The sequence below is a fragment of the Crocodylus porosus genome, unplaced genomic scaffold, assembly GCF_001723895.1.
Source record: "Crocodylus porosus isolate Cpor-Errol unplaced genomic scaffold, CroPor_comp1, whole genome shotgun sequence".
In the NCBI taxonomy this organism is placed as follows: Eukaryota; Metazoa; Chordata; order Crocodylia; family Crocodylidae; genus Crocodylus; species Crocodylus porosus.
The window spans coordinates 146,658,719-146,684,321 of NW_017728886.1; the positions used below are offsets into that span (position 1 = coordinate 146,658,719).

General features: G+C 43.2%; 1 long non-coding RNA gene across 1 annotated transcript; it reads left to right on the plus strand.

Annotated features, from left to right (window-relative positions):
• The first annotated feature begins 278 nt into the window (after positions 1-278).
• LOC109324652 lies at positions 279-25,441 on the plus strand. Its single transcript, XR_002104978.1, has 3 exons — positions 279-421; positions 20,668-20,837; positions 24,554-25,441. It is a non-coding gene; the product is annotated as an uncharacterized LOC109324652 (long non-coding RNA).
• Positions 25,442-25,603: the final 162 nt, after the last annotated feature.

Sequence of the window (25,603 nt, forward strand, 5' to 3'; positions counted from 1 at the left end):
AAACTGTGTTTCTTTAAGAGAGTTTTCAAAAGTTAAATCCAAATAAAAACAATGATAACATTTAAATGAAGTCAGGTGAACTTAGATATCTGAGCTGTCAGTTTAAACAAGTGCCAACAGGTCTTTCCTAAATTGCCTTGTGAAAGCAGTTTTGGCTTCTTGTAATAATAATGATATATTTTTGCCTACACGAATTAAGATACTGCAGAGCAAAGAGCCCCATAAAAACACAAGCTTGTCCCCCTAGGCAGGGTGTCTGGGCACCTGAATGGTATTTACTGTTATTTTTATCTGAACAGTTGTTGGGCTTTGTGTCTTTTTTTTCAGCATTATGTAACCATAGAGAACACTCACAGTGCTCCTGTAAACTGAGAAAACTGCTTGAAGAGACAGTATCTACCTCACAAGTAAACCAGCAGGGGTGAGATTTTACAGTTCTTTGCAAGTGACTAGAGGCATTGCATAACAAAAGATATTTAGTTTATACATTTAAGAAGTGATATATTAGTAACTTACATTACATTCTAGATGTATCTATATGTGATGCTACATTGCTATAGCAATGCACTACGGTGACAAAACATCCACAGGCGGCTACACAGGACCAGCGGTTACTTCGGTGTAGCGACGTGCTCCCCCGGTATAGCGCACTGCTACAGCGAAGTAGCAGATAAAAATAACCATGCACCAGGCGTACGGCGCAGTATGAGCTGTTACTGTGTCGTGATTTAGTACTTCCTTTTGGAAGCACTAAAGGAAGTACCTAAAGGAAATACTAAATCATGGTGCAGTGACAACGTTGCCATAGCAACACATGGAGATGTGCCCTCTGTACCTGTGTTTGGGAGCATTTTTCATAGTTGTCTCCTCCTTAAAAACTGACTGGCACCAGATTTTAACAGAAATGACTTGTATTCCCTGAAGGGGACCTGCAGTTTATAGAACAAAATGCTGGGGGCAGGGAGGTTAAATCACTTTGAGTTGTGTTTATATAGACTTTATGTTATAATTAACATAATATATTATGTAAGTCACAGTATAATAACACTTTTTAACATATAATCTTTTTTCATTCAACGTGCTTTCTGAGGAGCTCAGAGTAACATTTCTGAACCTGCATTTAGGTTTAATTAAATAAATGAGAGAATGTTTGGAACGATTCTGATTTGTTTACAACCATTTAAGCCACAACTACATACAGGGCATATTGGCATAAACATGTGTCTATGAGTATGTATATACATGTGTGTATGATTGAATATATTTGTAAATTATGTATGTATGTGCCTATGCTTGCAGAGTTTACTTATTTAGATGTTTTGCAACTGTATATCTCAACATTTATATTTACATATGTGCACATATGTACTTACATGAGCTGCAGACAGTGATCTCACTGGCACATACCCACGGCCACTCAAAGCAGACCGTCTTACATTTTTTGGAGCATATTATGCATGGAATAGGAGTATTATGCCTTATATCTATGCTCCCTAGCACCGTCTGATGACAGTGCTGACTTTCTCAATGTGTCTTCCAATCAGCAAAAATAATGCAGTGGCTCCCAGACTCTGGCAGATTACACACCACCAGTGTAAAACCTTAAAACCTTAAATACCACACTATCAGAAAATTCAGACTCTCGTTACAGTAGCTATAGTGAGTTGCCCTGCCATAAGCCCTACCCCTCAAAGCTGTAATACTGTTTGGTCTCACAGGGTTGTGGTGTGACTTGATTCAGCTCTTTAAATTGGGGCTAGATGAAAGTCATCAAAGCAGAAAGTATTATGAATTAAAAGCAGTGGGATGATTTTTTTTCAGAGATTGCATGGAATCATTTCTTTTATATAGGAGCCAGTTGCAAGAGTGGTTACCAAAACTGAAACAGTATGAACTCTACTCTGAGCACTTCTAAGGTAAAGAAGTTATGTTGAAATTATTGCCTCCTTGCTGAGAGCTTGTGCACTTTTAATCAGCCAGTGATAGGCCATCTACTAAGTAGGGATTTTCCATTACATCCAGCAATTACAGACAACTGACATTTGATTATAATAACTAGCAAACTTTCAAGAAATAAATTATACCTGTGTACATTTCATAACACTATGCCTTGCCCTTGCCTGGAATGTATCAGTGCTATGCAAGGGCTAGGAGAGGTTCTGTAGCTGGTAAATAAAATTATTTGAAATAAAGATTATAGAACTTTTCAAAAATAGTATAAGTGTTCATATATTGCTTGTGAGAAAAATTTAGAAGCACTTATACATCTAATTTTATGCATCTAGAAGCACGTATGCAGCCTATTTTATGCAAGGAAAATAGCAAAGGATGTACAATCACCATTCCCTATTTATGCACTGGTTAAAAACCTGCCTACTTAACCTACTAGCTTCTCTAGGTCTGGTTCTGCACTATCTTGCCTTTTGCCTAGTCTGCCATCAGGGAATGGAAACCATAGCCAGATCAGAATCTTTTGGCACTAATTGTATACAGATATGCACAAAGGGAAAATTATGCTGTTGTTTGGCACAGCAGCACCTCTAGATATGTATATGCAAAACTGTATTTACCCGTGCAAAGTGGATATTTAATTATGGAACTATTTCTTGAAATTTGTTTGTGCAAATGCCACTTGTCCAGTGATAACAGATATTTCGTGCATGCAGATAGTGTGCAAATAGACTCTCATCTCAAAATGTGTCTCTTAAAATTTGAGCATATTGACATTTGCAGAGAGCAGATGAAAACTAGGGTGAAAAAAGTCCTTTTATAAATTAGACAGCTTATTTGGCAACCCTTCTCAGTACATGGACACCTCCTACATATCTTCAACCAGCAGCTTGTGAAGACCTCATTTCAAGAACAGGAAGGAAATACTCTTTCCCCAGCTGAGTAACTATGGTAGCCTACTGCCTGGGGTACTTCTTTCCCACACCACCAATTGCCCCATGGACACAGGTCATCACTGTGGCGGAATGCCGGGCTAGCGGTTCCGGCACCGCTTGGGGAGCCGCGGGCTTTGCGGAGCGGACGAGCGCCCGGCTTGTGGGGCAGGATTGGAGGTAGCTTTATAGCAGCCCTCGAGGTTCGCCGAGCTGGCGCAAGTAGATGACTTAGAGTAAGTTGTTAGTTTCTTTGTAATAAGTCTATAGGATGTCCGTTGGTTCACGAGGTTCTGGAGCCAGCCCTTGCGTTCAAACACTGGAACCAGTCCAATGCTAGGTGCGGCTGCCGGCTCCTTAAGTCCCAGAACTGGTCAACGGCTCATTGAGATGGGATGTTAGTAGTAGAAGTTATTACAGAGTAGATATAAGGTAAAACAAAAGGTCTTATTCACTCACCTGGCCTCACCCTCTTACGAGTAAGAGGGGAGGCCAGTTGGAACGAAGTTGCAGTAAATATAAGTATAGAGAGTATAGATATGCTGTCTAAGCTATGATGAGAGGCAGTCGAGAAGTGGAGTCTCCGATGTTCCTTCAGTTACAGTATACCAGATACAAAGGGGGTCTGTTGGTTCATGGGGTTCCAGAGCCAGCCCTTGCGTTCCAACACTGGAACTAGTCCAATGCTAGGTGAGGCTGCCTGCTCCTTAAGTCCCAGAACTGGTCAACAGCTCATAAACGGGATGTAGAATACAAACTGTAACACGGTGAGTCGATTGTTGGGTTTTCGAGGCCTTTGTTTTCGCTGGGATACGCCCAGACGGGGAGGCTGAGAACTGGTCTGCAGGGTGATCAGGCCTACAGAGTTTTCCAGTTGTCGTCTCTGCTGTTTCCTGCTTTTTTGCCTCTTTATAGATGTTGGTTGGACTGTCTCTGTGACACTAACTATGATATAAGCTAAGCATACAGGGATAGGATAGTTTCTTTTACACAGTAATTGCTAGGCAGATTTTCTACATAAGTTTCGTTTCTGCAGAAATGACACTTCTAGATAAGAAAAGAAATTTTACAGAATGCACATGTGTAGCTTAATGCCAGCGGAGAAAAGTACAAAGCGCTCATTTTGATTAACAGTCAAGACTTCAAGGTTACATAAATGTGAGAGTGCCGCGCGGCAGTTATACAGAGGAAAAAAAAATAAAACAGTTGCAATCACCATCACCATGGACAGCAGAAACAGTAGAACATTTGCTTGCCTTCATAGCCTACTTGAAGGAGAAGGTGTACAAGCAATAAGCAGTGCCAGAAAATAGGGAGATGGAAAAACATGAAGTACATTGCTTGGTTGGCAACTTTCATATCTCTATTAATAGTGCTATTTTGAATTCCTGATGGCACGGAACTTTCTTCTACTACTTTAAGATGTATATTGTACTAGGATTTTTTGTTTTGTTGTTTCTAAGGAGGCCAGAATTTGGTGAAGAATGTGGAACTGTTATACTTGGACTGGAGTTGGATGTTAGGTCTAAACGTTTCTCTCTGCAAAGGCTTCATTGTGCTCATTGCTTCCAAATATGGATGGTGAGAGTACCCTGAGTTAGCCACCTTCATCAAAGGACTGTAAAAGGACTGAGAAAGAAGCAATGTCATACTGGTGTTGTCTCTAGAATGATGGCTGTGTAATATATCCAGATGATTTTAAAACTTTGAGGCCCCTCTGAACCCTTACTTGCCTTGCCCTGGCCTGCTACACAGCTTTCCATCCCAACCTTCTGCTCAACTCTTTGATCTTTCTCCCTCTCCAAACAGAATTGCTTCTCTCCATTTTCCCCCACCCCTGTTTTCTGTCCTTAACATACTCTTCATTCTTGACCCTTTCTTCCCAGTGGACTTCTCAATCTTCCCTTCCACTCCCAAGATGATAGCCTTGGACCCCTGGCTTCATTTCCTTCAGGGTTCTGCTTTAGTCTGCTTATGTGACAGTTCTCACTACAGCACAACCAAATTGGAAGGGGAGGGAAATGGCTGACAGAGCCGTAGTCAGGAAATTACTACCTAATCACTTATGTCTTCTCCTGTACCCTGGTAATGAGGGCACAACCTTTTAAAAATCCAGTAAGGTATTCAGCTGGCATAGAAATATGACTACAGAGAGCACATGGCTAGAAATGATAAGAAAGCCCCCTTCACATTCAAATTTTCTGCCTAATCCTAAGAGCATTCCTGAATATATATATAACTGGAAGTGCTCTTTTACTTGTTAGCAACACCCATGCTATTCTTATTCACTATGAATTTAGCAGTCTTTATAACAGCGGCTATTAGACTTTAGAGTTGTTTAATCTCACATGTAATAAACAACTTAACAGTTCTGACATCTGAACTCTAGAGAACCCTAAAGAACTCTTAATTGCTTCGTTTAAAAAAAAAAGCAGACCCTGCACAGAACAGATGTATAGTAATAAACTTATCTCATAATGTCAAATGATTAAACATTGGATTCTTTTTTACATTTAAATATACAAGATTTTCCATTAAGGCACTTTGTTGACTCTGATAACAGTTTCACAACCATTAAGTTTATTTCTACAGCTATTTGTTAAACGCTAATAGGGAAAATAATAGAAACTAATTGAAAAGCAAAGCAAACAGAGCACAGCCTAGAATGGTTCAGTTAATAAGCAATAGAGATTGTATTGATTTCATTTTATAAACAACATTAATCCTCAATAACAATTAATGTGCAGACAGGTTGCTTGTTTAAGTTATCTGGTAAAATAGCATAATCAGGTCCATATAGTTGGGGTATTAATTTGAAAAGGATATGAGGATTCAAGAAGCTATTGATCTATTCAGCGGGAGGCTGTGCTAGGGAAAAAGGCCTCTTGGTTACGTGCAGTCATTCCACTTTTCCATATCTGAAACCACTGTAGCTTAGAGATCAGCAGTGGAGAACTTCCTGCTGCTTCAGAATATTTCCAGCCTGAGTAAAAGACAAATAGTTCAGGTTCACATCTGATGATGCAACGTCTCAGAAGTTGCTCCTACAGAAGTGGAATGGAATGTAGTTCCCTGGCTTTACATAGGGTAGGTCTGGGACTAGAGGTGTGAATGCAAATGTCTATCCCACAAACTGAAAGGCATTTGGGCTTGACGTAATAATGTTGTTTGTATATAAATGAGCAACAGTAGAGTATAAATCTCAAATTCTAAACTCACTTGTATGAGCACAGCCTTTGTAGTTACTTTTCTAGTAGTTATTTAACTGTTATATGTAGTAGTCATTGTTAAGATAGGTCTTAGGATATATCTGTATGTCTTGCTGAAGGTGCACTTGTGGCCCTGGCAAGCATACCCATGCTAGCTTGAGTATCAATAGCAGTGAAAATGTGGCAGCAGATACTTTAGAATAGGCCAGCATGATAGGATCCTGGTCTGAGTTGCTGAATACTAAAATATGCAGTAGAACAAGGAGTTGATGCAAGGTCTTCCCACTTCTAGGTAAATATCCTGTAGCTGGTAGAATTAGGCCTTTCTTTGGCTTGGTGAATATAAATTTATCTTATTCTTAGGTAATGAACTCTCACTGTAAAGTGTTTAATGAGCCTGGGAACCTAACTAGGTGCCTGCACTGCTTGTGGAGGTAAAGCCACCTTTGGATCAAGCCTGGATTATTGTTTAGAGAGGCTCTTAAATAAAATCCACTTATACAAAAGCCCAAGGTTTTGCCAGTGACAGGGAGATCATTTTAGTGTGAAACTGCTTAAATGGATCAGGTATGTTTCAGAGTCTTTTTTGATAGGAGCTGTTGGGAAGGTATTATTTTAAACCTTTCCTAAAAGATGCTGAATAAATTTAAAAGAATAGCTAGATCAACTGAAAGACATGAATAAAGAAGGAAAATATAGGTATTTGTAAATAAAGCACGAATTTTCCCCTTAAATGTATTACTTACATAATATTAAGATCAAAGATTGAAATGGAAACAAAACATTGAACAATATGTTTGTACTTTAAAAAACAACAACTTCTCATTCATATGTTCTTGAATTTTTTTAAAGAAATCAGTAAAGATTGTCAGAACCATGAAATGACTTAGGCATTAGCCGCAAAATATAGATTAGAAATGAAAAGAAACTTCATTGCAAAGAAGTTTCCGTTTATGATGAAATTTCCTGGACTTAGCACAGGAGACCTGGGGAAGATGGTAACAGAAACAAACAAATTGGCAAAACTGTTTTATTATTGACAAAACTGTTTTACTGTTTCAGTTGATCAGCTAACAATTGGTCCTGGGTAAAAATTTTCGGTTAACTTTGCAGCCCTTGGAGTGTAGCTGACTGTCATTGATTCTAGTCAATATTTGAGTGATGCTCTTTGGCAAATCACTCCATTTGCTATTTGCTCAATCAATGCATAATAGCCCAGTGACTCAATATTATAAAATTCAATGACCTGTGAAACTTCAACATTTACATTTCTTTCAGAATCTTAAATTGTTTTTTATTAGTAGGAACTTTAGCTAAAATGTCAATCAGATAAGTAGTGGCAATTATTAGCTTGACTCTTAGTCAGACAGGGAATAAATGAAATTATTTTTAGACTAAGAATAGATTACTGTATTGTGAGCATGTGTATTAGAATCTGGCCTACTGCTTTTTAGACGTAATGCCAGAAAGTCATCTCCCAAATGCTGCCTGGTATGTCACTCTTCTTGATTTACTCTGTCTGCTAAAGTAGGACAACATGTTTTCTTTCTAGAAGTGCCAATCAGGTGTTTTACAGACTCTCTCTAACTGGATTCAGACTGCTGTTTGGTTATACATATCTAAATATCTCTGAAGTTTTTAGCGTGCTAAATATAGGAGGTGAAATCTTAGCTCCATTGTAGTTAGTGGCCAAAGGTCCAAAAGGGTATATCCCAGGTCTGAGGAGGACAATGCACATGATCCATGTAGAACTATCAGATACACTTAAGAGTCCAATTTCTTCACAATGAGTGATATTTGAGGTTATAGGTATATGACTAACCACAATGTAAAAGCAGGCTGGGATTTACTGCAGTCATTTAGGGTTAACTTACTGTGATTTAACTGCAACTTTCCGCAGTGTAAGAGTGTGCCCAGAGGCAGTCACTGCAGAGCAGCTGCTGTGCAGTAAAGCCCAACCCTCTGTTCCTCAGCAGCGAATTGTTTGCATGGCCATACCTTTACTCATTAAATGGCTCCACTGATTTCAGTGGGACTTCTCACACCATAAAGCAGTGGTCAGCAATGACCTAACTTAGGTCCAAGGAAAGCTGGCACTAGGAGCTGTCTGCTACTGCCACTTCCGCTTCTCCCCACTGCCCAGCTGCAGCACAGGCAACACTCCCCTCCTTGGTGTAGGCAGACCTCTAGCTGCCATGACCTCCTGGTTCCGTGAACCAGATCCAATGACTCGGGGCCAGATCTAGCCCAAGGGCCCCTAGGTTGCCAGCCCCTAGCATATGGCACCACTCAGCATGTTTTAGCTGATTGAGGCCCTGTAGAAACTAATCTTGCACAAGGAAATAGAACTGAACAAATGGGGCACGAGGGGGGAAAAAAAACACACACAATATTTTCTCAAGTTTTTTCATGTTTGTGCTCACTAATATAATAGCACAGGGGTGGCCAAACTCTGGCACTGGCAGCCTCTGTGTGGCATGTGGCAGAGTAGGGAGGGGACAGGCAATGTAGCAGCAGATACTGCAGGGAGCAGAGAGAAGAGCAGCAGATGAGGCAGGGAGCATGGGGCAGGGTGCATAAAAAAGAGCATAGCTGATCAGGCAGAGGACGGAGATTTGAGTGGTGCTCAGGGAGGGCATGGGGCTAATTTGTGGTACATATGCCAAAAAGGCTGACCTCTACTGTTCTAGCATATGAGCTTGCTAGCAGAAATGTTTGCTGGAACAACCCTATATAGCATACATAGTAAAAATACTCTTTTTAAGGGTATGTTCATACTAATATGCTTTGTTCAGTGTGGGCAGTGAACAAAGTTAGTGTCATAGCATCAACCCATGAAGGGTGGGGATGCATCAGTGAATATGTCCCAGTGTCAACCCGTGCACAGTGTTGGTGCTACTGTATTGTATTTCCTTCCCCAAGTAAAGTCTGCTCCCTGCCTAATCTCTTGCCTGCCATGACTTTGATGAAAAAAATAGGAGAATTGGTACTGCCAGGAGGCAGCATTTAGCTTGGAGAAAAACCAAAGTCTGTCCTACTAGCTTCCACCAGCCACCAAAAGAAAGGCCCATTGGCTTGACCCTTAGGCCATCTACATTGGGAGCTTCTCTGCCCCTATGCTTCCACCTCAGGCCTCTGTCCATGTCCAAAAGCCATCTGTGGCTGTGCCACTGGCTGGGTGTCAGGTCACTAAGTGTTGCCTGCACACAATCCCTAGCCGAGGGCCCCACGTGGCTTGCCAGGAAATTCCTGAAAATCTATCTTTTTACAAAAATCAAAAAGCATGGGTAGGTTGGCTGCCAATCATCTGTTTCTGGTTCTAGTCTCATCACTCGCCATCCGGCAATCCCATTCTTTAGTTCTGGGACTTTTTTGTGTCTTCCTATTGGGGCTTCCAGTCAATCAGAGATTCTGTGTGATGTCCAACTGCTGTACGGCATCCCTGCTGATGAACCCATGTGTTGCCAGTTAGAGTTGTGGGGCTTCCTATCACCTGAGATGAGGGATTCCCACAGGTCTGGCTTCCAGCTGGGGAAACTTCCCTCCCCAGCCAGGATGTCCCTTGCTGTGCACCATGCTGTTCACCCCAGCTGAACCTGCCTAGTCAGTTGAAAACTCAAGCCTAGTCCTGTGGTGCTTACTACTCCACCCATCTTGGCAGCTGCCAGGGGAAGTCTCTGCTGCCATGCCAGTAAGGGGAAGGGAGTGAGTGAGGTTTTATTTTATCCTGCCTCACCTGACCACCACAGTTAGCAAGTTTTCTTCTGTATTATTAGGCTTTTATTGCACTGAAGGCTCATAGTGACACTGCACCAACAAGCAGTGAAAAAAGAAGTCCCTGTTCTGAAGAACTAATAACAACCTAATGTAGTTACTAGTGAAGGCTAGGTTATATGGCACACAATAAGATTTAAGGGAAAGAACTAGGAAGGCAAAGGTAAGGGTAGAAATAAGTCACAGTTGTTAGCAGGAGAAAAAAATAGGAGCTTTCAGTTATTTCAGTGTAAGGGAGTGAGCAATAGTTAAGAAAAGTTTTGGGGGTGTGGGGGAAGGTGACATTGTACATATTGGACACTTGTAATGACCTGCTCTATACAGCATGAATTATTCAGCTGAATAGGGTGTGTTAAACCACAAGTACATGAAAGAAAATCACTACCCAATTGTTGGCCTGCCCCAAGAGGCAAGAATTATCACTGTGTCAAAATACATTTTTGAAAAATTGTTTGCACCACTGGTTTATTCAGACCACGTCAGTCTCTAGCACGGCAGTTCTATTTTAGCAGTACTCTGCATTCCTCCCTTAGCACAATGGGTTTTATTTATCTTGTACATTTGAGTACTCTGTAAACACACGAGCGTGTTTAAGTAAAGGTTTGCTACATGTACTTATTACTTAAGAATAAGAACAACAGTTGTGTCATTATTTGCATGAGGAATGTGTGTGGGTTTATCTTTACGCAAAAGGTACTTGACACACCTTCTAAAGTAAACTAGACGATTCAGTCTAGAAACAATGAATCTGCCTTTTACTTTAGAAAATATTTATAGCAGTTACTGTTACGCATCACATGGTCCACCTTAGTTGGAACATGCCATAGGGGCCCAGAATGGTTCATATGGTCCATATTCAGGAAACCACTGAAGAACACAAGATAAATAAATTAATACTGGAAAAGGAGGGCTACCACAGAAATCAGGGGAATGGAGACCCTGTCTTATGAGTGGAGGCTGGGAGAGCTAAGCTTGTTTAGCCTAGGCAGGTGAAAGCTGAGAGCACTTGATGTTTGCTCAGTTTGGCTGTTTGCATACCATCATGGTTCTTTCCCCAAATCACTGTTTCATTTGACATTATCTGTAATCAGAAAGGGTTGGTAGATAAAGGATGGGCCTAAAAGGCAGCTCACCATAAATCAGAAGTTCCTCACCTTTTCCTTGACCTATTCAGTTCACCAAATGTGACACTTCTGTGCAGTTGCATTTCTGCAGGATGTACTTATCTAATCACTGTTTGACGTCTCTGCTATCTAGACAGCATCCAGAAAATAAAGACAACTCTTCCAGACGTAAAACTACCTTTTCAGGTTTTGCTTTATTTATACCAGGTTCAAAACGTAATTTCAGGAGTGACTGGTCAAAATTAGGTTGTCATCAACAGAACTATGTCAATTAGGACATGGTTCATAATTTCATGGTGCTTAGGGTCAGAAGGGGCCTAAACAGATCATCAGGTCTGACCCCTTGCCCCAGGCAGGAACGAGTGCTGGGGTCATAACACCCCAGCCAAATATCTATCCAGCCTCTTGAAGACCCCCAAGGTAGGAGAGAGTAACACCTCCCTTGGGAGCCCATTCCAGAGCCTAGCAGCTCTAACCATGAAGTAGTATCTCCTGATGTCCAGCCTGAACCTGCTTTCTAATGATTTGTGGCAGTTTTTCCTAGTAACCCCTGGTGGTGCCTGAGGGAACAGAGCCTCACCCAATTTCCGCTGGTCCCCTCTCAGCCTTCTCTTGTGGAGGCTGAATAGATTCAGGCCCTTTAGCCTCTCTTCATAGGGCCTGGACTGCTGCCCCTTGACCATGTGAGTGGCCCTCCTCTGGACTCTCTGAATGCTAGCCACATCCCTCTTGAAGTGTGGTGTCCAGAACTGGATGCAGTACTCCAACTGCGGCCTGATCAATGCTGCATAGAGGGGAAGGATCACCTCCTTGGACCTGCTCGTGATGTATCTGTAGCTGCACAACAAGGTGCGGTTGGCTTTACTGACCTCTCATTGACGGCTCATGTTCATCCTGGCATCAACAATGACTCCAAGATCCCTTTCTGCCACCGTGTTGACAAGAAGGGTGTTCTCCAGCATATAGGTGTGTTGGTGGTTCCTTCTCCCTAGCTGCAGCACCCTGCACTTGTCTGCGTTGAATTCCATCCTATTCTCATCCGCCCACCTCTGCAACCTGTCTAGATCTAGCTGGATTCCTTGACTTCCATAGCATTATTCCTTCTTAACACAGGAAAACTGACTGAGGTCCCCAGTAGATTTCTAGAATAGTATGTATATTCCATAGCTCTAAAGTATGTTTAAACTATATTCCTGTTGTTCTTGTTACTCATATATTTAAGAGACAGTTGCACAATTCTGGGACTGAAAGGTTGCTTTGAGAAGTTCAAACTCTGTTTCCTCATCCTACCTTTTATTTTATCTCTATGTGCTGTAGTAGATGCAACATCACCCATAGATTCTTTGTTTTAAAAGCCTGCAGGGCTATTGGGACTTGTTAAAAGATAAGTTAATTAGGTAAGTTTGAATAAGAAAATTGGAGGTATCAATCATACTGAAAAAGATTAAATGGGGCATGTCAGCTTGAGAACATGTAGTGAAAAAAATATGTAAGAAAAGTTCATAACATTGTCCATGAGTAAACTGCGTTAATATGAACACAGAAAACAGTTTAGGCATGTGTATCAATTGTGGGGCACTGAATGCCAATATAGGATGAGTATCTAAGTATTACAGTATAGGAATACTTGAGATAGTAAAAGAGAAACTTTGGATAAATAAAGTAGAGAGAAAGAGTTGTAGTACCATGTTTGCTCAAATCTGCATGTTATAAAGCTTAGAAAGAAGGACGAGGACAAAGAGAGAGAGGGGGAGGGAGACAGGTTGATGGAAATCTCAGTGGAGCTAATGTGTTTTTAGGATTAACAGAGAGGGGAGAGGAGAAGGGAGGGAGCAGAAAGGTGTGGGAAAAGGGATATTTCTTGAATATCAAAGCAATAAAACAAAGAGTACAGGGATGGAAAGAGGAAGAGGATTAGAGTTGACTGCATCAAGCAGCAGCATAGAAGGCACAAAATTGGTAAAGACATGCAATTTAAATGGACAAGCATTACTTTGTGTATTGCATATATAAATGTCAGGAGTGTATTATCGAGGAAGAAGCGGGATAATATTATGCCAATATTGAGTGGCATCAAAGCAGACATAATATGTTTACAGGAGTGTGGAATCCCATGGGAGCAATTACAGGTGTTTTGTGGGGTCCATTGTGGTGGGTGGTGAACTAGGAGAGGGTTTTGCAAATGTGGTAGTTTTGATGTAAAAGAAGGAAAAGGAAGATAGATGTGTTACGCCAGAGGTCCCCAACCACTGGGTCATGGCCTGATACCAGGCCATGAAGTATTGGCAGCTGGGTAGTAGCACAAGCCCACTGTTCATACCCCCATCTGTCCACCCAGGCAAGCAGCTTCTGCTGCTGGCAGTCACATGTGGGGTTAAAGATGGGTGGCAAGGAGGCAGCGAGCTCTGTGCTCCCCGTCCCGCTCCCATGCCAGTCCACAGTGTAAAAAAGTTTGGGAATCACTGTTACAGCATGGACAAAGGTGATAGCAAGATTACAGTAAATAGTTTGGTTATAGTCTGGAAGCACACTTTCCATTGCTGGAAAAGTGGCGACGTTTAGGGCTGTGCTACTGATGATTATTCTATATAGGAACTGTATTCCCACTGATGTGGCAGCAGATAGCAAAAGTACAGTGGGAAAAATGTGTTTTTCTGGAATGCCAAAAGGGAAAGGTTGGCTAGAGCTGAACTGTACGAAACAAGAGAGATGGGGGGATGGGGCTGTCAGACTTGGGATTGTTCATCTGTGCAAAATATGGAAACGTGATATGCAGGTGGTAATGGAGGGAGGGGGAAAGCAGCATTTATCATTTGATTTCACACAACTGCAATTTTGAGGAAATGGAGAGTATATCAGACTACTTTGAAGAGTTCATGGGTATGACAACCACCAGTTCATTACATCAGGTTTCATGAAGAGGTATATAACAGGGCTGTGTGAAATGGCAGCATTCTGTTTGAACCAGCATTTTGATGGAACAGCGTTCTGTTTTGGATTTTGTTTCAATTTAAAACAGCTGTTCTGTTCCGTTTCATTGAAAAAGTTTCGCTGTTTCGACCCCGTTTCGCTGTTTTGCCAATAGGATATAATGGGGAAGCTCAAAACAGCCTATAACTGTCATTTCTGGCTTGATTTGGATGAAACTTGCAGGAATGGGCAAGGAATGGCTTCTGAGGGCATGAAGCCTGCCAAGTTTCAAGGAGATAGGTGCAGGGGGGTTGGGGAAACTGCACCCCAAAGTCTTGAAAGCAAAACTCATGTCACGTGTACATGTTAAGGTGCAGCAGGGTAAAAGCTGCGGGCCTGCTAGCCCTTGCTGCAGCCACTAAGCCTGCCAGCTGTCAAGGAGATAGGTGCAGGGGGGTTGTGGGGCGCTGCACCCCTAGCTGTTGACAGGCAAAACTCGTGACATGAGTGCTTATACAAAAGAATTAATCAATTAATATAATACAATAAAAGAGCCTTGAAAAAGAGCCTGAATCTGAAACCCCTCTTGCTAGCAAGTAGGGAATCCTTTAAAAGATCAGTGCTGCTGCTAGCCATAGTGGTCTGATGCTGAGCTGCTGGAACACAGACAGCTCATTAACTGATACCAAGGCAGAAACTAAGCAGGGCAGTTTAAGCAATGCCACCATTTTTACAGTTTTTCCATCCCTCCCCCAGAGCCCTGGGGTTGGAAGAGACCCCAGAGAAGGATGCCAGTCACTGGCCAGCTACACAGTCAATAATGAAAGCACTTCTCCCCCCTGACCCCTTCTCCCCCCTCCTTCTCCTTACTTGAGTTTCTCTTTCCCTGAAGGCACTGAAAGTAAGCCCAACATCAGCTTCGAAAATTGAAATGTTTAGAAAATTTTGAAATGTTTCAACTTGCCTCATTTTGTTTTGAGGCTGTTTTGATGATATCTGTTTCATTTTGATTTTGCTGTTTTGATCTCCAAATGAGTCAAAACAGCATCAAAACAAAACTGGCAGCGAAATTTTGCACAGCCCTAGTATATAATAGGGAAAGTAGGGCTGGAGGTCTTGAAGGATCATTAGAAATTGATGAAAGCAGTAAGGGAGAGAGACAGGAAGGTGCTGGTGGAACATGTCACAGAAGGACAAGTTAAGAAGGTAGGTGTGGGGAGCAGTGGTGGGAAAACAAAGAGGAACAGGATGACCTAGTGTGGATGGTTGTAAGAAATACCTTGCTGGTGAGAGAGGTGCAACACAGATGAAGCCTGACAAGCTCATCTATGTGCTCAAGGGAGAGATTTAGGGAAGAAAAACAATGGGATGTGTTCTGTGCCATGCATCTAACCCCAGGAGGTGCACAGCCCCACCAGGGGAGATGCCTTGTTGGACCTGGTGCTGGCCACGAGCGACAACCTGGTGAGGGGGCTGTGGGTACTCGACCATCTGGGCAACAGCGATCATCGCCTGCTAGAATTCACCATCCAGCGCAAGGTGGCAAAGGCCTACAGCAAGGCAGCAGCCCTAGATTTCAGGAGGGCAGACTTCAATGAGCTAAGGAGAATGGTCAGGGAATCACTGAGGTCCTGGAGGGGAGGGGAGCCAGGTGTCCAAGAAGAGTGGTCGCTCCTTAAGGAGACGATCCTCCAAGCCCAAAGGGAGGTAATCTGAACACAGATCAAAGGGGGCAGGAGGGCACAAAAGCCCCCATGGCTCACCAAAAGCATCTGGGAATGTCTCCTAGCTAAAAGGGAGGCGCACACCCAATGGAAGGGAGGGGCCACCACCAAGGAGGACTATACTGCGGTTGCTCAGGGATGCAGGGGGGCAGTCAGGAAGGCCAAGTCAGAGATGGAACTAGGACTAGCTACCCAGATCAAGGACAACAAGAAGTCCTTTTTTAAATACATAGCGGGCAAAAAGAAGGTACCGGGTAATATGGGATCCCTGCAGGACACACTAGGAAATCTGTTCGTCACACCAGATGACAAAGCTAACCTATTTAACGACTTCTTTGCCTCCATTTTCCTGAGCAGGGACCGGATCAACCCCCCACCGGGCCCCCCTCAGGCCCGAGGGGAGGCACACCTAGGCCAAGGGTCAGTGAGGATCTAGTCAGGGAACTACTGGAGGGACTGGATGTAATTAAATCAGCTGGTCCTGATGGTCTCCACCCCAGAGTGTTGAGGGAATTAGCTGAGGTCATTGCAGGACCTCTGGCACGGCTTTACGAGCACTCATGGTGCTCTGGTGTGGTGCCAGAGGACTGGAAGAGCGCCAACGTGGTTCCCATCTTCAAAAAAAGGAGGAAGGATGACTTGGGAAACTATAGGCCAGTTAGTCTTAGCTTGATCCTGGGCAAGCTTTTTGAGAGAATTATCCTGACACATGTCCACGAGGGGCTAGCGAGGGAGGTTATTCTTAGGGGCAACCAAGATGGGTTCATTAAGGGCAGGTCCTGTCAGACCAACCTGATGGCCTTCTATGACCAGGTCACCAAATCCTTAAATGCATGGGCAGCAGTGGACGTAGTCTTTCTGGACTTTCAAAAAGCCTTAGACACTGTCTCTTACCCCATTCTCATTAAAAAACTGGGGGACTGTGGTGTCGACACCTACACAGTTAAATGAGTCACCAACTGGCTGGAGGGCCGCAGCCAGAGAGTGGTGGTGGATAAGTCATTTTCAAACTGGAGGGATGTGGGCAGTGGGGTTCTGCAGGGCTCAGTCCTCGGGCCCACACTGTTAGGGCAACCACAGCTTGTCATGCATCCACAGATGCATCTCAAGCAAATCCAAGGAGGTGATCCTCCCCCTCTATGTGACACTGGTCAAGCCGCAGTTGGAGTACTGAGTCCAGTTCTGGGTGCTGCACTTCAAGAGGGATGTGGACAACATGGAGATGATCCAGAAGAGGGCCACTCGCATGATCGGGGGCAGCAGGGCAGGTCCTATGAGGAGAGGCTTAGGGACCTGAACCTGTTCAGGATCCACAAGAGAAGGTGGAGGGGGGGATCTAGTGGCCTGTTACAAACTAGTCAGTGGGGAACAGCAGGCATTGTTCCCTTGAGCACTACCAGGACTGACAAGAAATAACGGTCACAAGCTGGCAGAGGGTAGATTCAGTCTAGATATCAGGAGGCACTATTTCACTGTCAGGGCGACTAGAATCTGGAACCAACTTCCAAGCGAAGTGGTGCTGGCTCCTATCTTGGGGGTCTTCAAGACAAGACTAGACAAACACCTTGCTGGGGTCGTTTGACCCCAGTACTCTTTCCTGCCATGGCAGGGGTTCAGAGTTGATGATCTGCTCAGGTCCCTTCTGACCCTACTAACTATGAAACTATGAAAAGGGTGTGTGGAAAAGGGTTTGCCACTTTCTGAGTATCTTGTTAGTGTAGGAGATGGTACTGTATGGACTCATACCAAGGGGAATGGAGGAAACATTATTAAAGGACTTTATTAACATGTTTTAAAGCTAGTTTATGGAAAGTAAGAAACCTCTGGATGTTTAAGGGTTTCACTTTCACTGAAAGAGAGTGCCTGAAGCTGGGGCTACATGAACTGTAATACTATATCAATCAGGACATGAAAGAGATTGGAGAAGAAGAGGCAAAGAATAAGTGGAGGAAAAAGGATTGGACACACTTATTTCACTAAGACAACAGAGAGGACTGATGCGGGGGTGGAGAGTTTCAGGTGGTTACTGACATAATTTTTCATGAGTTTCTGTATGAAGGAAAAGAGTTCTATAAGGAGTTCTTTTGTGGGAAGTTGATGTACGCTGTTTAAGGGTTTAATATATGTAGTTGTAGGTTTTGAAATGTAATTGTTTTTCCAATATGAAATTTTGGTAAAATAAGGATGCTCAATATGTGTAACTTTGTAAGTGTAGGGTGATAAGTGTGTTTTTAATAAAATTTGTTTTAAAAGGTTCCCGTTGGCATTTTTGGCACCAGGGATGGTGTTGGAGCTTGCTCCAGCTTCTCCAAGTACTGTCATGGCATTGCAGTACTTCTAGGCTAGGGACAGACATTACGCATAAACCAGTTTAAGTGATTAAAAACTGGTGTAAACCTGTAACAAAACAGATGTTTAGTGCATATAAACCAGTTTGAAAATGGCTGAAACCAGTTTGAGGTAAACCTGGTTGAATGTAGTAACGGACTTAACTGATTTGGGTTAAACCAGTTTATGCAATGTCTGTCTGAGACCCCTTGCTGGTTTAAGGTAAACCAGAGTCTCCCAGCATCCCGGCATGCTCTCTGGGCTGGGCAGGTCTCTCTGCTCCACAGCAGAGCTGGCCCTCCCCTCTGCTCCCTGGCTGCAGCTCAGCACAGACTGCAGGTGTCCCTGCTTATCACCACCCCATCCCCCTGCACCCTCTGCCTTACGGACACCTCTCAGCATTAGCTAGAAGACCATATGCTGCCTATGGTCCTGTGCTGTGGCAGATGGGACAAAGGGAGAATCAACTGTTAGCTGGTAATGTCCCTCTGTTGTTTTCTTAATGGGGTGATAAACACTGAGTTAGGGGTGATAAACACTGTTAATAATTCCCTGCTGGGCTGGTCAGAAGTGGGAGGGGAACCTTCCCTAATCAGAGTGTCCTGCCAAGCCTGGCCATGGCCCCCCTCAGCTCAGTACTAAGGAAGGGAAGGGAGGGCTGCTTTAGCACCTCCTGGCTTGTAGCCTGAGCCACTGCAGGCATGTGCCTGTATATCTGGGATGTCTGTGTAGTTACAAAGTGATTTAGCCTAGCCAAATTAAACTAACTTGCAAAGACTGAATCAATTCAGGCTCAGGCTTTTTGAATGTCTGTCTCTAGCCCTAGGTTAGTGCCCATTCCCTCCTTAGGGAGCAACTGCCCTTTTTTTTTTTTTTAGGACACACACACACATTCCCATCTGTATGTTTTCCCAATATCAGTCACATGTTTTTGTAATGGGGCCCCTACTTCATTACTAAGAAGGGACTGCAAACTCTGGAGCCTGCTAGCCAGAGAAGCCCCCAGGTGTAGACTTAAGGGTAGGAAAGACTCAAGCAAACACTTACCACAGAGCCAGCAGCAACGGCATCATCAGGTGTCAGGGACCTGCATAGAAACACCGCAGGTCCCAGCAGCAAGGGGCCTTCCTGAAGCTGCTCCACCAAGCCAAATCAGAAACCACCTATGGCAGCTCTGGCAGGCAGGAGACCAGCATGGGGCAGGGCCAGGGAGCCATATAAACAGAGATCCTGAATCAGAGCAGGGCAATCTGTCCCTGGGAGCTGCAGAGGGAAGAGTTGCTGACCTAGAAGCTTCAGAGGAGAGCCTGGCTGACAGTAGATCTGCCCGGGGATGGCTGGCAAGGTGCTGCTCACTTACAGGGGAATATAGCCTATGGGCTAGGTGCAGGTTTGAACCCAGTTGATCTGGTTTTGTGTTACAGCCCAAGGCCTGATATTATGGTTACAGCTAGTACTAGTGGCTTAGGTTTGGAACTAAGGGGTAGTTTGGAGGTCCCATTAGTGTCCTAGGGACACATACTCACCTTGAACCCCACTGGGTGTAGGCTCAAGGCATACTGAGGATGCAGCAGCCAGGAGCATAGCAGCATGGGGCCAGTAAGCCTGGAGCCCAGAGCAAGGCAGGCAACGCCCAAGAAGTGTCAGGATAAAGCTGAGGCCCAGAAGCTAGGTGTGACGGAGTGGACCTAGGCTACAGGAACCAGCCCAAAGGAAAAGAGGGATGAGACCAGGAAGGCTGAGTCCCAGCAAGCATACACAGATACCCAAAGATACATAATTAGCCCGTGAACCAGTGGGTGAGACCAGACTTGGAAAGCCTTGAGGCAGCCTCTCTTCCTTCAGGACTACAGCCTCAAGGTATGGTGGACATGCAAAGGGTCCTCAGAAAGGTGGACCAAGCTAGAGCTAAGCGACCACCAAGGGGGGTCACAGTCACCCCCTAGAATGAGCGCTTTGTTGCAGTTTTACAGGCATGTTCAGTGTGGGTTGCATTCAATCAACTTCATAGTTGCTTTCCGTTATTGAGCACATGCTACTTCTGGCAGCAGTTTAATGATAGGTAGTGTATTTAATAAGGAGGTTTTCCTGTATGTGAATATAAGATAAGAGTTTTTTCCCCCAATACTGATTTGGTGGAAAAACCTTGTCTTATATGCAAGTAAATATAGTAAATGCTAATGCGCAGTACCTGTCATTATACTCTAATTTATTATTGACCAGTTTAATACATATCCCCTGCTATGATTTCACATTCAGATTAAATCATTTGTTTTGTGTTAATTTCTGCTTGTGCAAGTTTGAAATTAATTTTCTACCTAAAACAAAACTTCCTTACAGAGTCACACTTTAACTAAGCCTTGGCAGTCTCTCAGATGTACCTGATAAAATAGGCTTTGGATTGCTACTCTTGCTTTTGTCGTTTACACAACACAGTCTTGTCTTGTTACACAGTCTTGTCTTACTGTCTAACACAATTTGCAAACATATTTCCCCATTAAACACAAAGACTTCAGTTACATTGAACCAATCTTCATCTCTTTCCAGAGATGAAGGAAGTCAGAGAAAGTTTTTAAACTTATTTTGAAACTCCAGGATTACCTCTGATAAAGCTGTTGCTTTTTGCTGTTTATTGAGAAAGATGTTGTGCTGATGGCACAGGAAAGAGGAGAAAGATTGAATGATTTTACTGTTTTAATTTTGTTTCATTTCTCAGGTTTTACAAATTAAAAAGCTAGTAACTACAGTGGAAAAAGCAGATAAAGCTACCAGGGGAAAAAGAGGAAAGATGACAGGAAAAAGAGGTGGAGAAAGGATGAAAAGTACATTTTATAAGTAGATATAGAAGATTAAAGAAAAACTGAAGAATTGATAAGAACAGTCATGGTAAGAACATTTTACACTGGATCTGAATATGCTATAGGTGAGAAAAAACATACAACTTATCGAAGTCCAAGGATAATTACCATGTTCTTATCTCGTTGAATACATAACTGCTATATTTTATCCAAGGATATCCACCTTATTCCCGTAGTCCTACCCATCAGAAAGTGTTTAGACCATTTGAAAACTTTCTGTTTCCCTTCATCTACTTAAGTATAAATCTTCAATTAGATTTCATTTAAGTCAGTGGAGGAAATGAGAGGGCATTTGGCAAAGCATCATTACGACTAGCCTGTAAACTTGGAGTTTTGATTACTGAATAAATAAAGGAGGCAGATGCGTTTGTGTACATACCTAAGGTGATATTGACAAAGTGGAAAAGATCATAATGTTTACAGCTCTATCCTCTGGGAGATAAAGAAGAAAGTATGGTTTGTTTTTTCCCTCTTTATTTGCTAAGTAAAGATCAGTTTTCCTGCTTGGTCTCTGTTTCAGGTTGGGGTTCGGAATGGATTTCTATACCCACCGAAATAAAGAATATAAATGCAAACCATTGTATAAAGGACTTGGTGTTAGCTATAGTGTCCCCATCAACATAACGAAGACAAGGTTCTTCTGCTGCATTTTTATTTCCTTTTTTCCTCTGAAATCTTTTTGCTAAGAAGATGTATCTAAATAAAAATTGTGATATGTTGCCTTATAGAAGTGGAAGTCTAAATTAAAACAGTGCAACGAAGTCCCGACAAGAAGCTGCTTGATTCTTTGATGGGTCTGCCCATGACCATTAGGGCTGCATGAGGCTTGGGGTGCTGATTCGATTTGGAGGAGATTTGGCCTGATTCGGCAGCTGCATCTCTGAATCCAAATCAAATCAGGGGACCAATTAAAAGATCCGAATTGATTCGAAGCTCTCCGAATCGATTTGGAGAGCTTCAGTGATTTGCCACAGGGAGCTGGACCCGGACTCCATGCTAATAAGTAGGGGGCAGGGAGGGGAGGCTGGTGGAGGGGGGACCCCTGCCAGGCCCCATCCCCTGCCTGCTCCCCCAATACCCCAGAGCTTTCCCCGACCCCTGCACGCTCTCCCAGCCCCCCCACCCATATGGATGCTCCACCCACCCCAGCTCGCGGTTGTTTAAAAAAAAAAAGCCTGGACTTACCGACTGCTGCAGTAACCTTGGGGCTTCTGGGGGCTTGTGGCAGATCTCCCCATGCAGCACAGTGCAGGGTAGTGGGGTGCAGCAATGATCACCCCCCATCAACCTGGCAGCAGCTGGTGAGTCAGGGCTTTTTTTTCCCCAGAGAGCCAGAAGCTGGGGCTGGGAGAGCAGACGGGGGATGGGGCCTGTGTGATTCAGAGATTCAGCTGATTCAGCAGCAGCCAAATCTCCAAATCAGATTTGGTTGAATCAATTTGGGACAGTAATTTGAATCACTGAATCCAGTCACTGTTCCCTGAATCATCCAAATCCAAAATGAAAACTAGCCACTCTGCACAGGCCTAATGACCATATCATTCTTCAGTATTTTAATCAAAGGAGAAAAAAAGACCTAATGGAAACTCTTGCTTGGACTGTTTTAGCAGTGCCAATGGAATATTTGAATGATCAAGGTCTTTACAAAGTCTGTGTCTCACTGTGCAGGCGGTGAATTTGAGGACATGCCAGATTTTGATAACAGGTTGCTCTCACTGGGTTTGTTATCTAATCCATGGTTTCATAAAATATGGGTGCCTCTAAGAACTTCTATCATTAACCTGTCTATCAGCTTGGCATCTGAGTACAAAGAAAAAGGATCACAGAAACAGCATTTGATCAGCAGTACTGTGCTTTTTTCCATACTCTTGCAGGCCCGAAGTATGCACATGTTTATTATGTACTAGTTCATGTAGTCATGGAATGGTCGTTGTTAGAAATGAGTCAGCATTGTCCAATTTTACTGAAGACTGAATTCAAATATTAAATATTAATATTAAAATATGAGTTATACTGAATTGATTCGCATACAAAATGAAGATGTTTTTTCTGAAAATTAGCTACTGAAAATTAGTGTGCATGTCTTAAGGAAGAAAGTATGGGAAGCAGAGAGTCCAATCATGTAGAAGCCAAACTGCCCATCCCCTCTTCTCAAGGTTGATGGGCAGCCAGCCACACCTGCAAAATCAGCTAAGAGCCTGATCCTGCTGGAGTGGAGCTGCCCAGCCTTTCTCTTGGGCATGTCCTGCCACATGTTTCTGCTCCCTCTGTTCAAACTGCCTGTGGTTGCCCTGCAAAAATATTTCTTGGCATTTTCAAGGAAAGATCTTTCTTCATTCTGCCTTTCAAACACAAGAAGTGCTGGGGGTAGTATGAAAATATGGTATTTCTTGAAAGATGGTGAGGCAAGCTGTAAGATGGCATGAGGGACCCTCTTAACTAATGTGACTCCTTGACGCTAACTTAGTCTTTTCTAGACCCTTGTACACTGACTCTCCCTTCAGAAAGTTATACTGCTTTGGCTTTGTGTGCCTGCTCCTTTAGTTAAGCTTTGGATCAGTGGAAGCAGGTTGTCTTGCCACCTAGTGGCAGGTACTATACTATCACCTAGCCTAGATAGCCAGTTTGAGAAAACTTGTGTATGTTCCTCATTGTAAAGTACAGTTGGAAGGGTGTTGTAGCCATGATGGTCCAGGAAATATATGAGAAACAACCTTTTTTAGGCCTTTATTTGATAAGCACAGATTGGTTCTCCTGCTCGGTCTTTCCTGCTCAGGTTGGGGTACGGAATGGGTTTCCTTTCTTGGACCAATTATATAGTTAGGAGAGATGCTAGACAAGCTTTCATGCACAAAGTTCCCTTTTTACCAAATCACATTTGCCTTAGCCCAGTGATAGGCAGTTATTTAATCTGGAAAGCCCCTTACCGGCTGACCCAGTGACACACAGACTGGGAGTTGCAGGGAGTCCTGGGCCATTGGGCCAGGCGGGCTCCGTATGTCCACGTGTGGCTCCCCACTGAAGTGCTGGAGCTGGCCCAACACAACCTGATGGCACATGGCTCCCACCTGTAGTGCTAGGAGCCCCACGTGCTGGCATGGAGCCAGCCTGGTCTTGTCTGAAGGCTTGGGCCGGCAGGCTCCGTGTTGCTATGTGCAGCTCCCAGGATTCAGCCAGCAGCACTCACCACTGGGGAGTCTCTGTCTGCAGCAGGCCGGGGCACCCCAACAGCCTGCCTTCACGCTGAGTGCCATGGGGGGGGGGCCCCCACCCACCCACAAACTCCACACTCACCCCTGCCTCCTGCCGGCAGGAGCTCCCCTCTCCACTCACCAACTGTCTAGTTGCACACCATTGCGCTTGGCGTGCCTCCACATGGGGCTCCCAGATGGAGTTCTGGGAGCCCCATGGAGGTGGAAGCACAGGGTTCTGGTCAAATGGCACACAACCTCTGAAAGCCCTCCTCCCACTAGCTTTCAGAGGGGACACTGTGAATAATTGTTTTTTGGAGGGGCCCCTATGGGCTGGATACAGCTGTATTTTGCCTGCCATTACCTTAGCCAGTTTAAGTAAGGCCAAGAAAGTCTCAGTGTATGATGTGATAATGGAAGAGCACCTACTTTTATGTATCATTTCACAGTTTAGACCTAGTGCTACAAGTGCAGATTTCATAGGATCAGAATCTTGGAAAACCAATATAATGAATGCTTCAAACTGCCTAGGAATCATAATTTACTTTGTCAGCTGCAGGGATTACTGGTGGAAAATGAAAATTGAAGCAGGAACCAAGAAATTCAATGGACATAGAAGTGGGAACCAGAGAGTAAAAGGAAAAGGAAAAGCAGACTGGTGCCAAAAGGATATATTTGTACTAAATTGCCTGGATATGATTTTGTTGTTCTCTAAAAATGAGTAAAAATTAAAAATACAGAAAAATGAGAGAGAAACTTCAATATGTATGTCAGATGAAAAAGGAAGATGTTAAGACAAACAAGCATTTTTTTTTTTATAGTGGAGTACCATCATTTTTTTTTTTTACTACCATTTCCTAATTCAATATATTTATACCAGTTTGTTCTTAATTCATGCTTCTGTGTTTTTTTCCTCCTTCAATTCCCTCCTAGTGGAGATTTTTTTATCCAGCTATTTGAGTATTCCTGATGGTTTACCCCATGCTCTTTTGTGACTAAAAATATTATTCTTTTCCTTTCTGTTAACATTCATCCTCTCCAAAATCAAAGGCATTGTCCAGGACTTTCCATAAGACATCTGGCTTCTAATCATTAGGTCTTTTTTTATACATTTCTTTTTGTGTTTTATAAACTTGCAGAACTAGATCTTCCTTTACATTCTTGTACGATCTTCATGATTTACTCTAACAGGCTTATTGCCATGCATGTCCTGCTTCTGTCACACTTCTCGGTATGATTCCCCAATAATTTATTTGTGGTAAAGGAGAACCAAATTAGATCAGCATTATCTTTAATTAAGTTATTGTTACAGAGTTAGCTCACTCGGGACTTTATTTTTTAATGTCTCCAGAATCAGTGTTGAGTTCTATGTACTATGTTGCCCATGCTATTGCAATAAGAATTGTATTGATGTTGCACACTTGAAAAATAAAACTTATTATACCTCAGTGTCAAGTAAAGGTAGTTTGCATGAGATCTTGCTTAGCTGTGCTGTTTTCTCAGCACAAATTTGGACTTCCATAGGTTGAATGGAATGATAATTTAGAAAGATGGGATGATCTGCTTTAATTTTGATTTTTGAAACTAACTTTTATACTCTTAT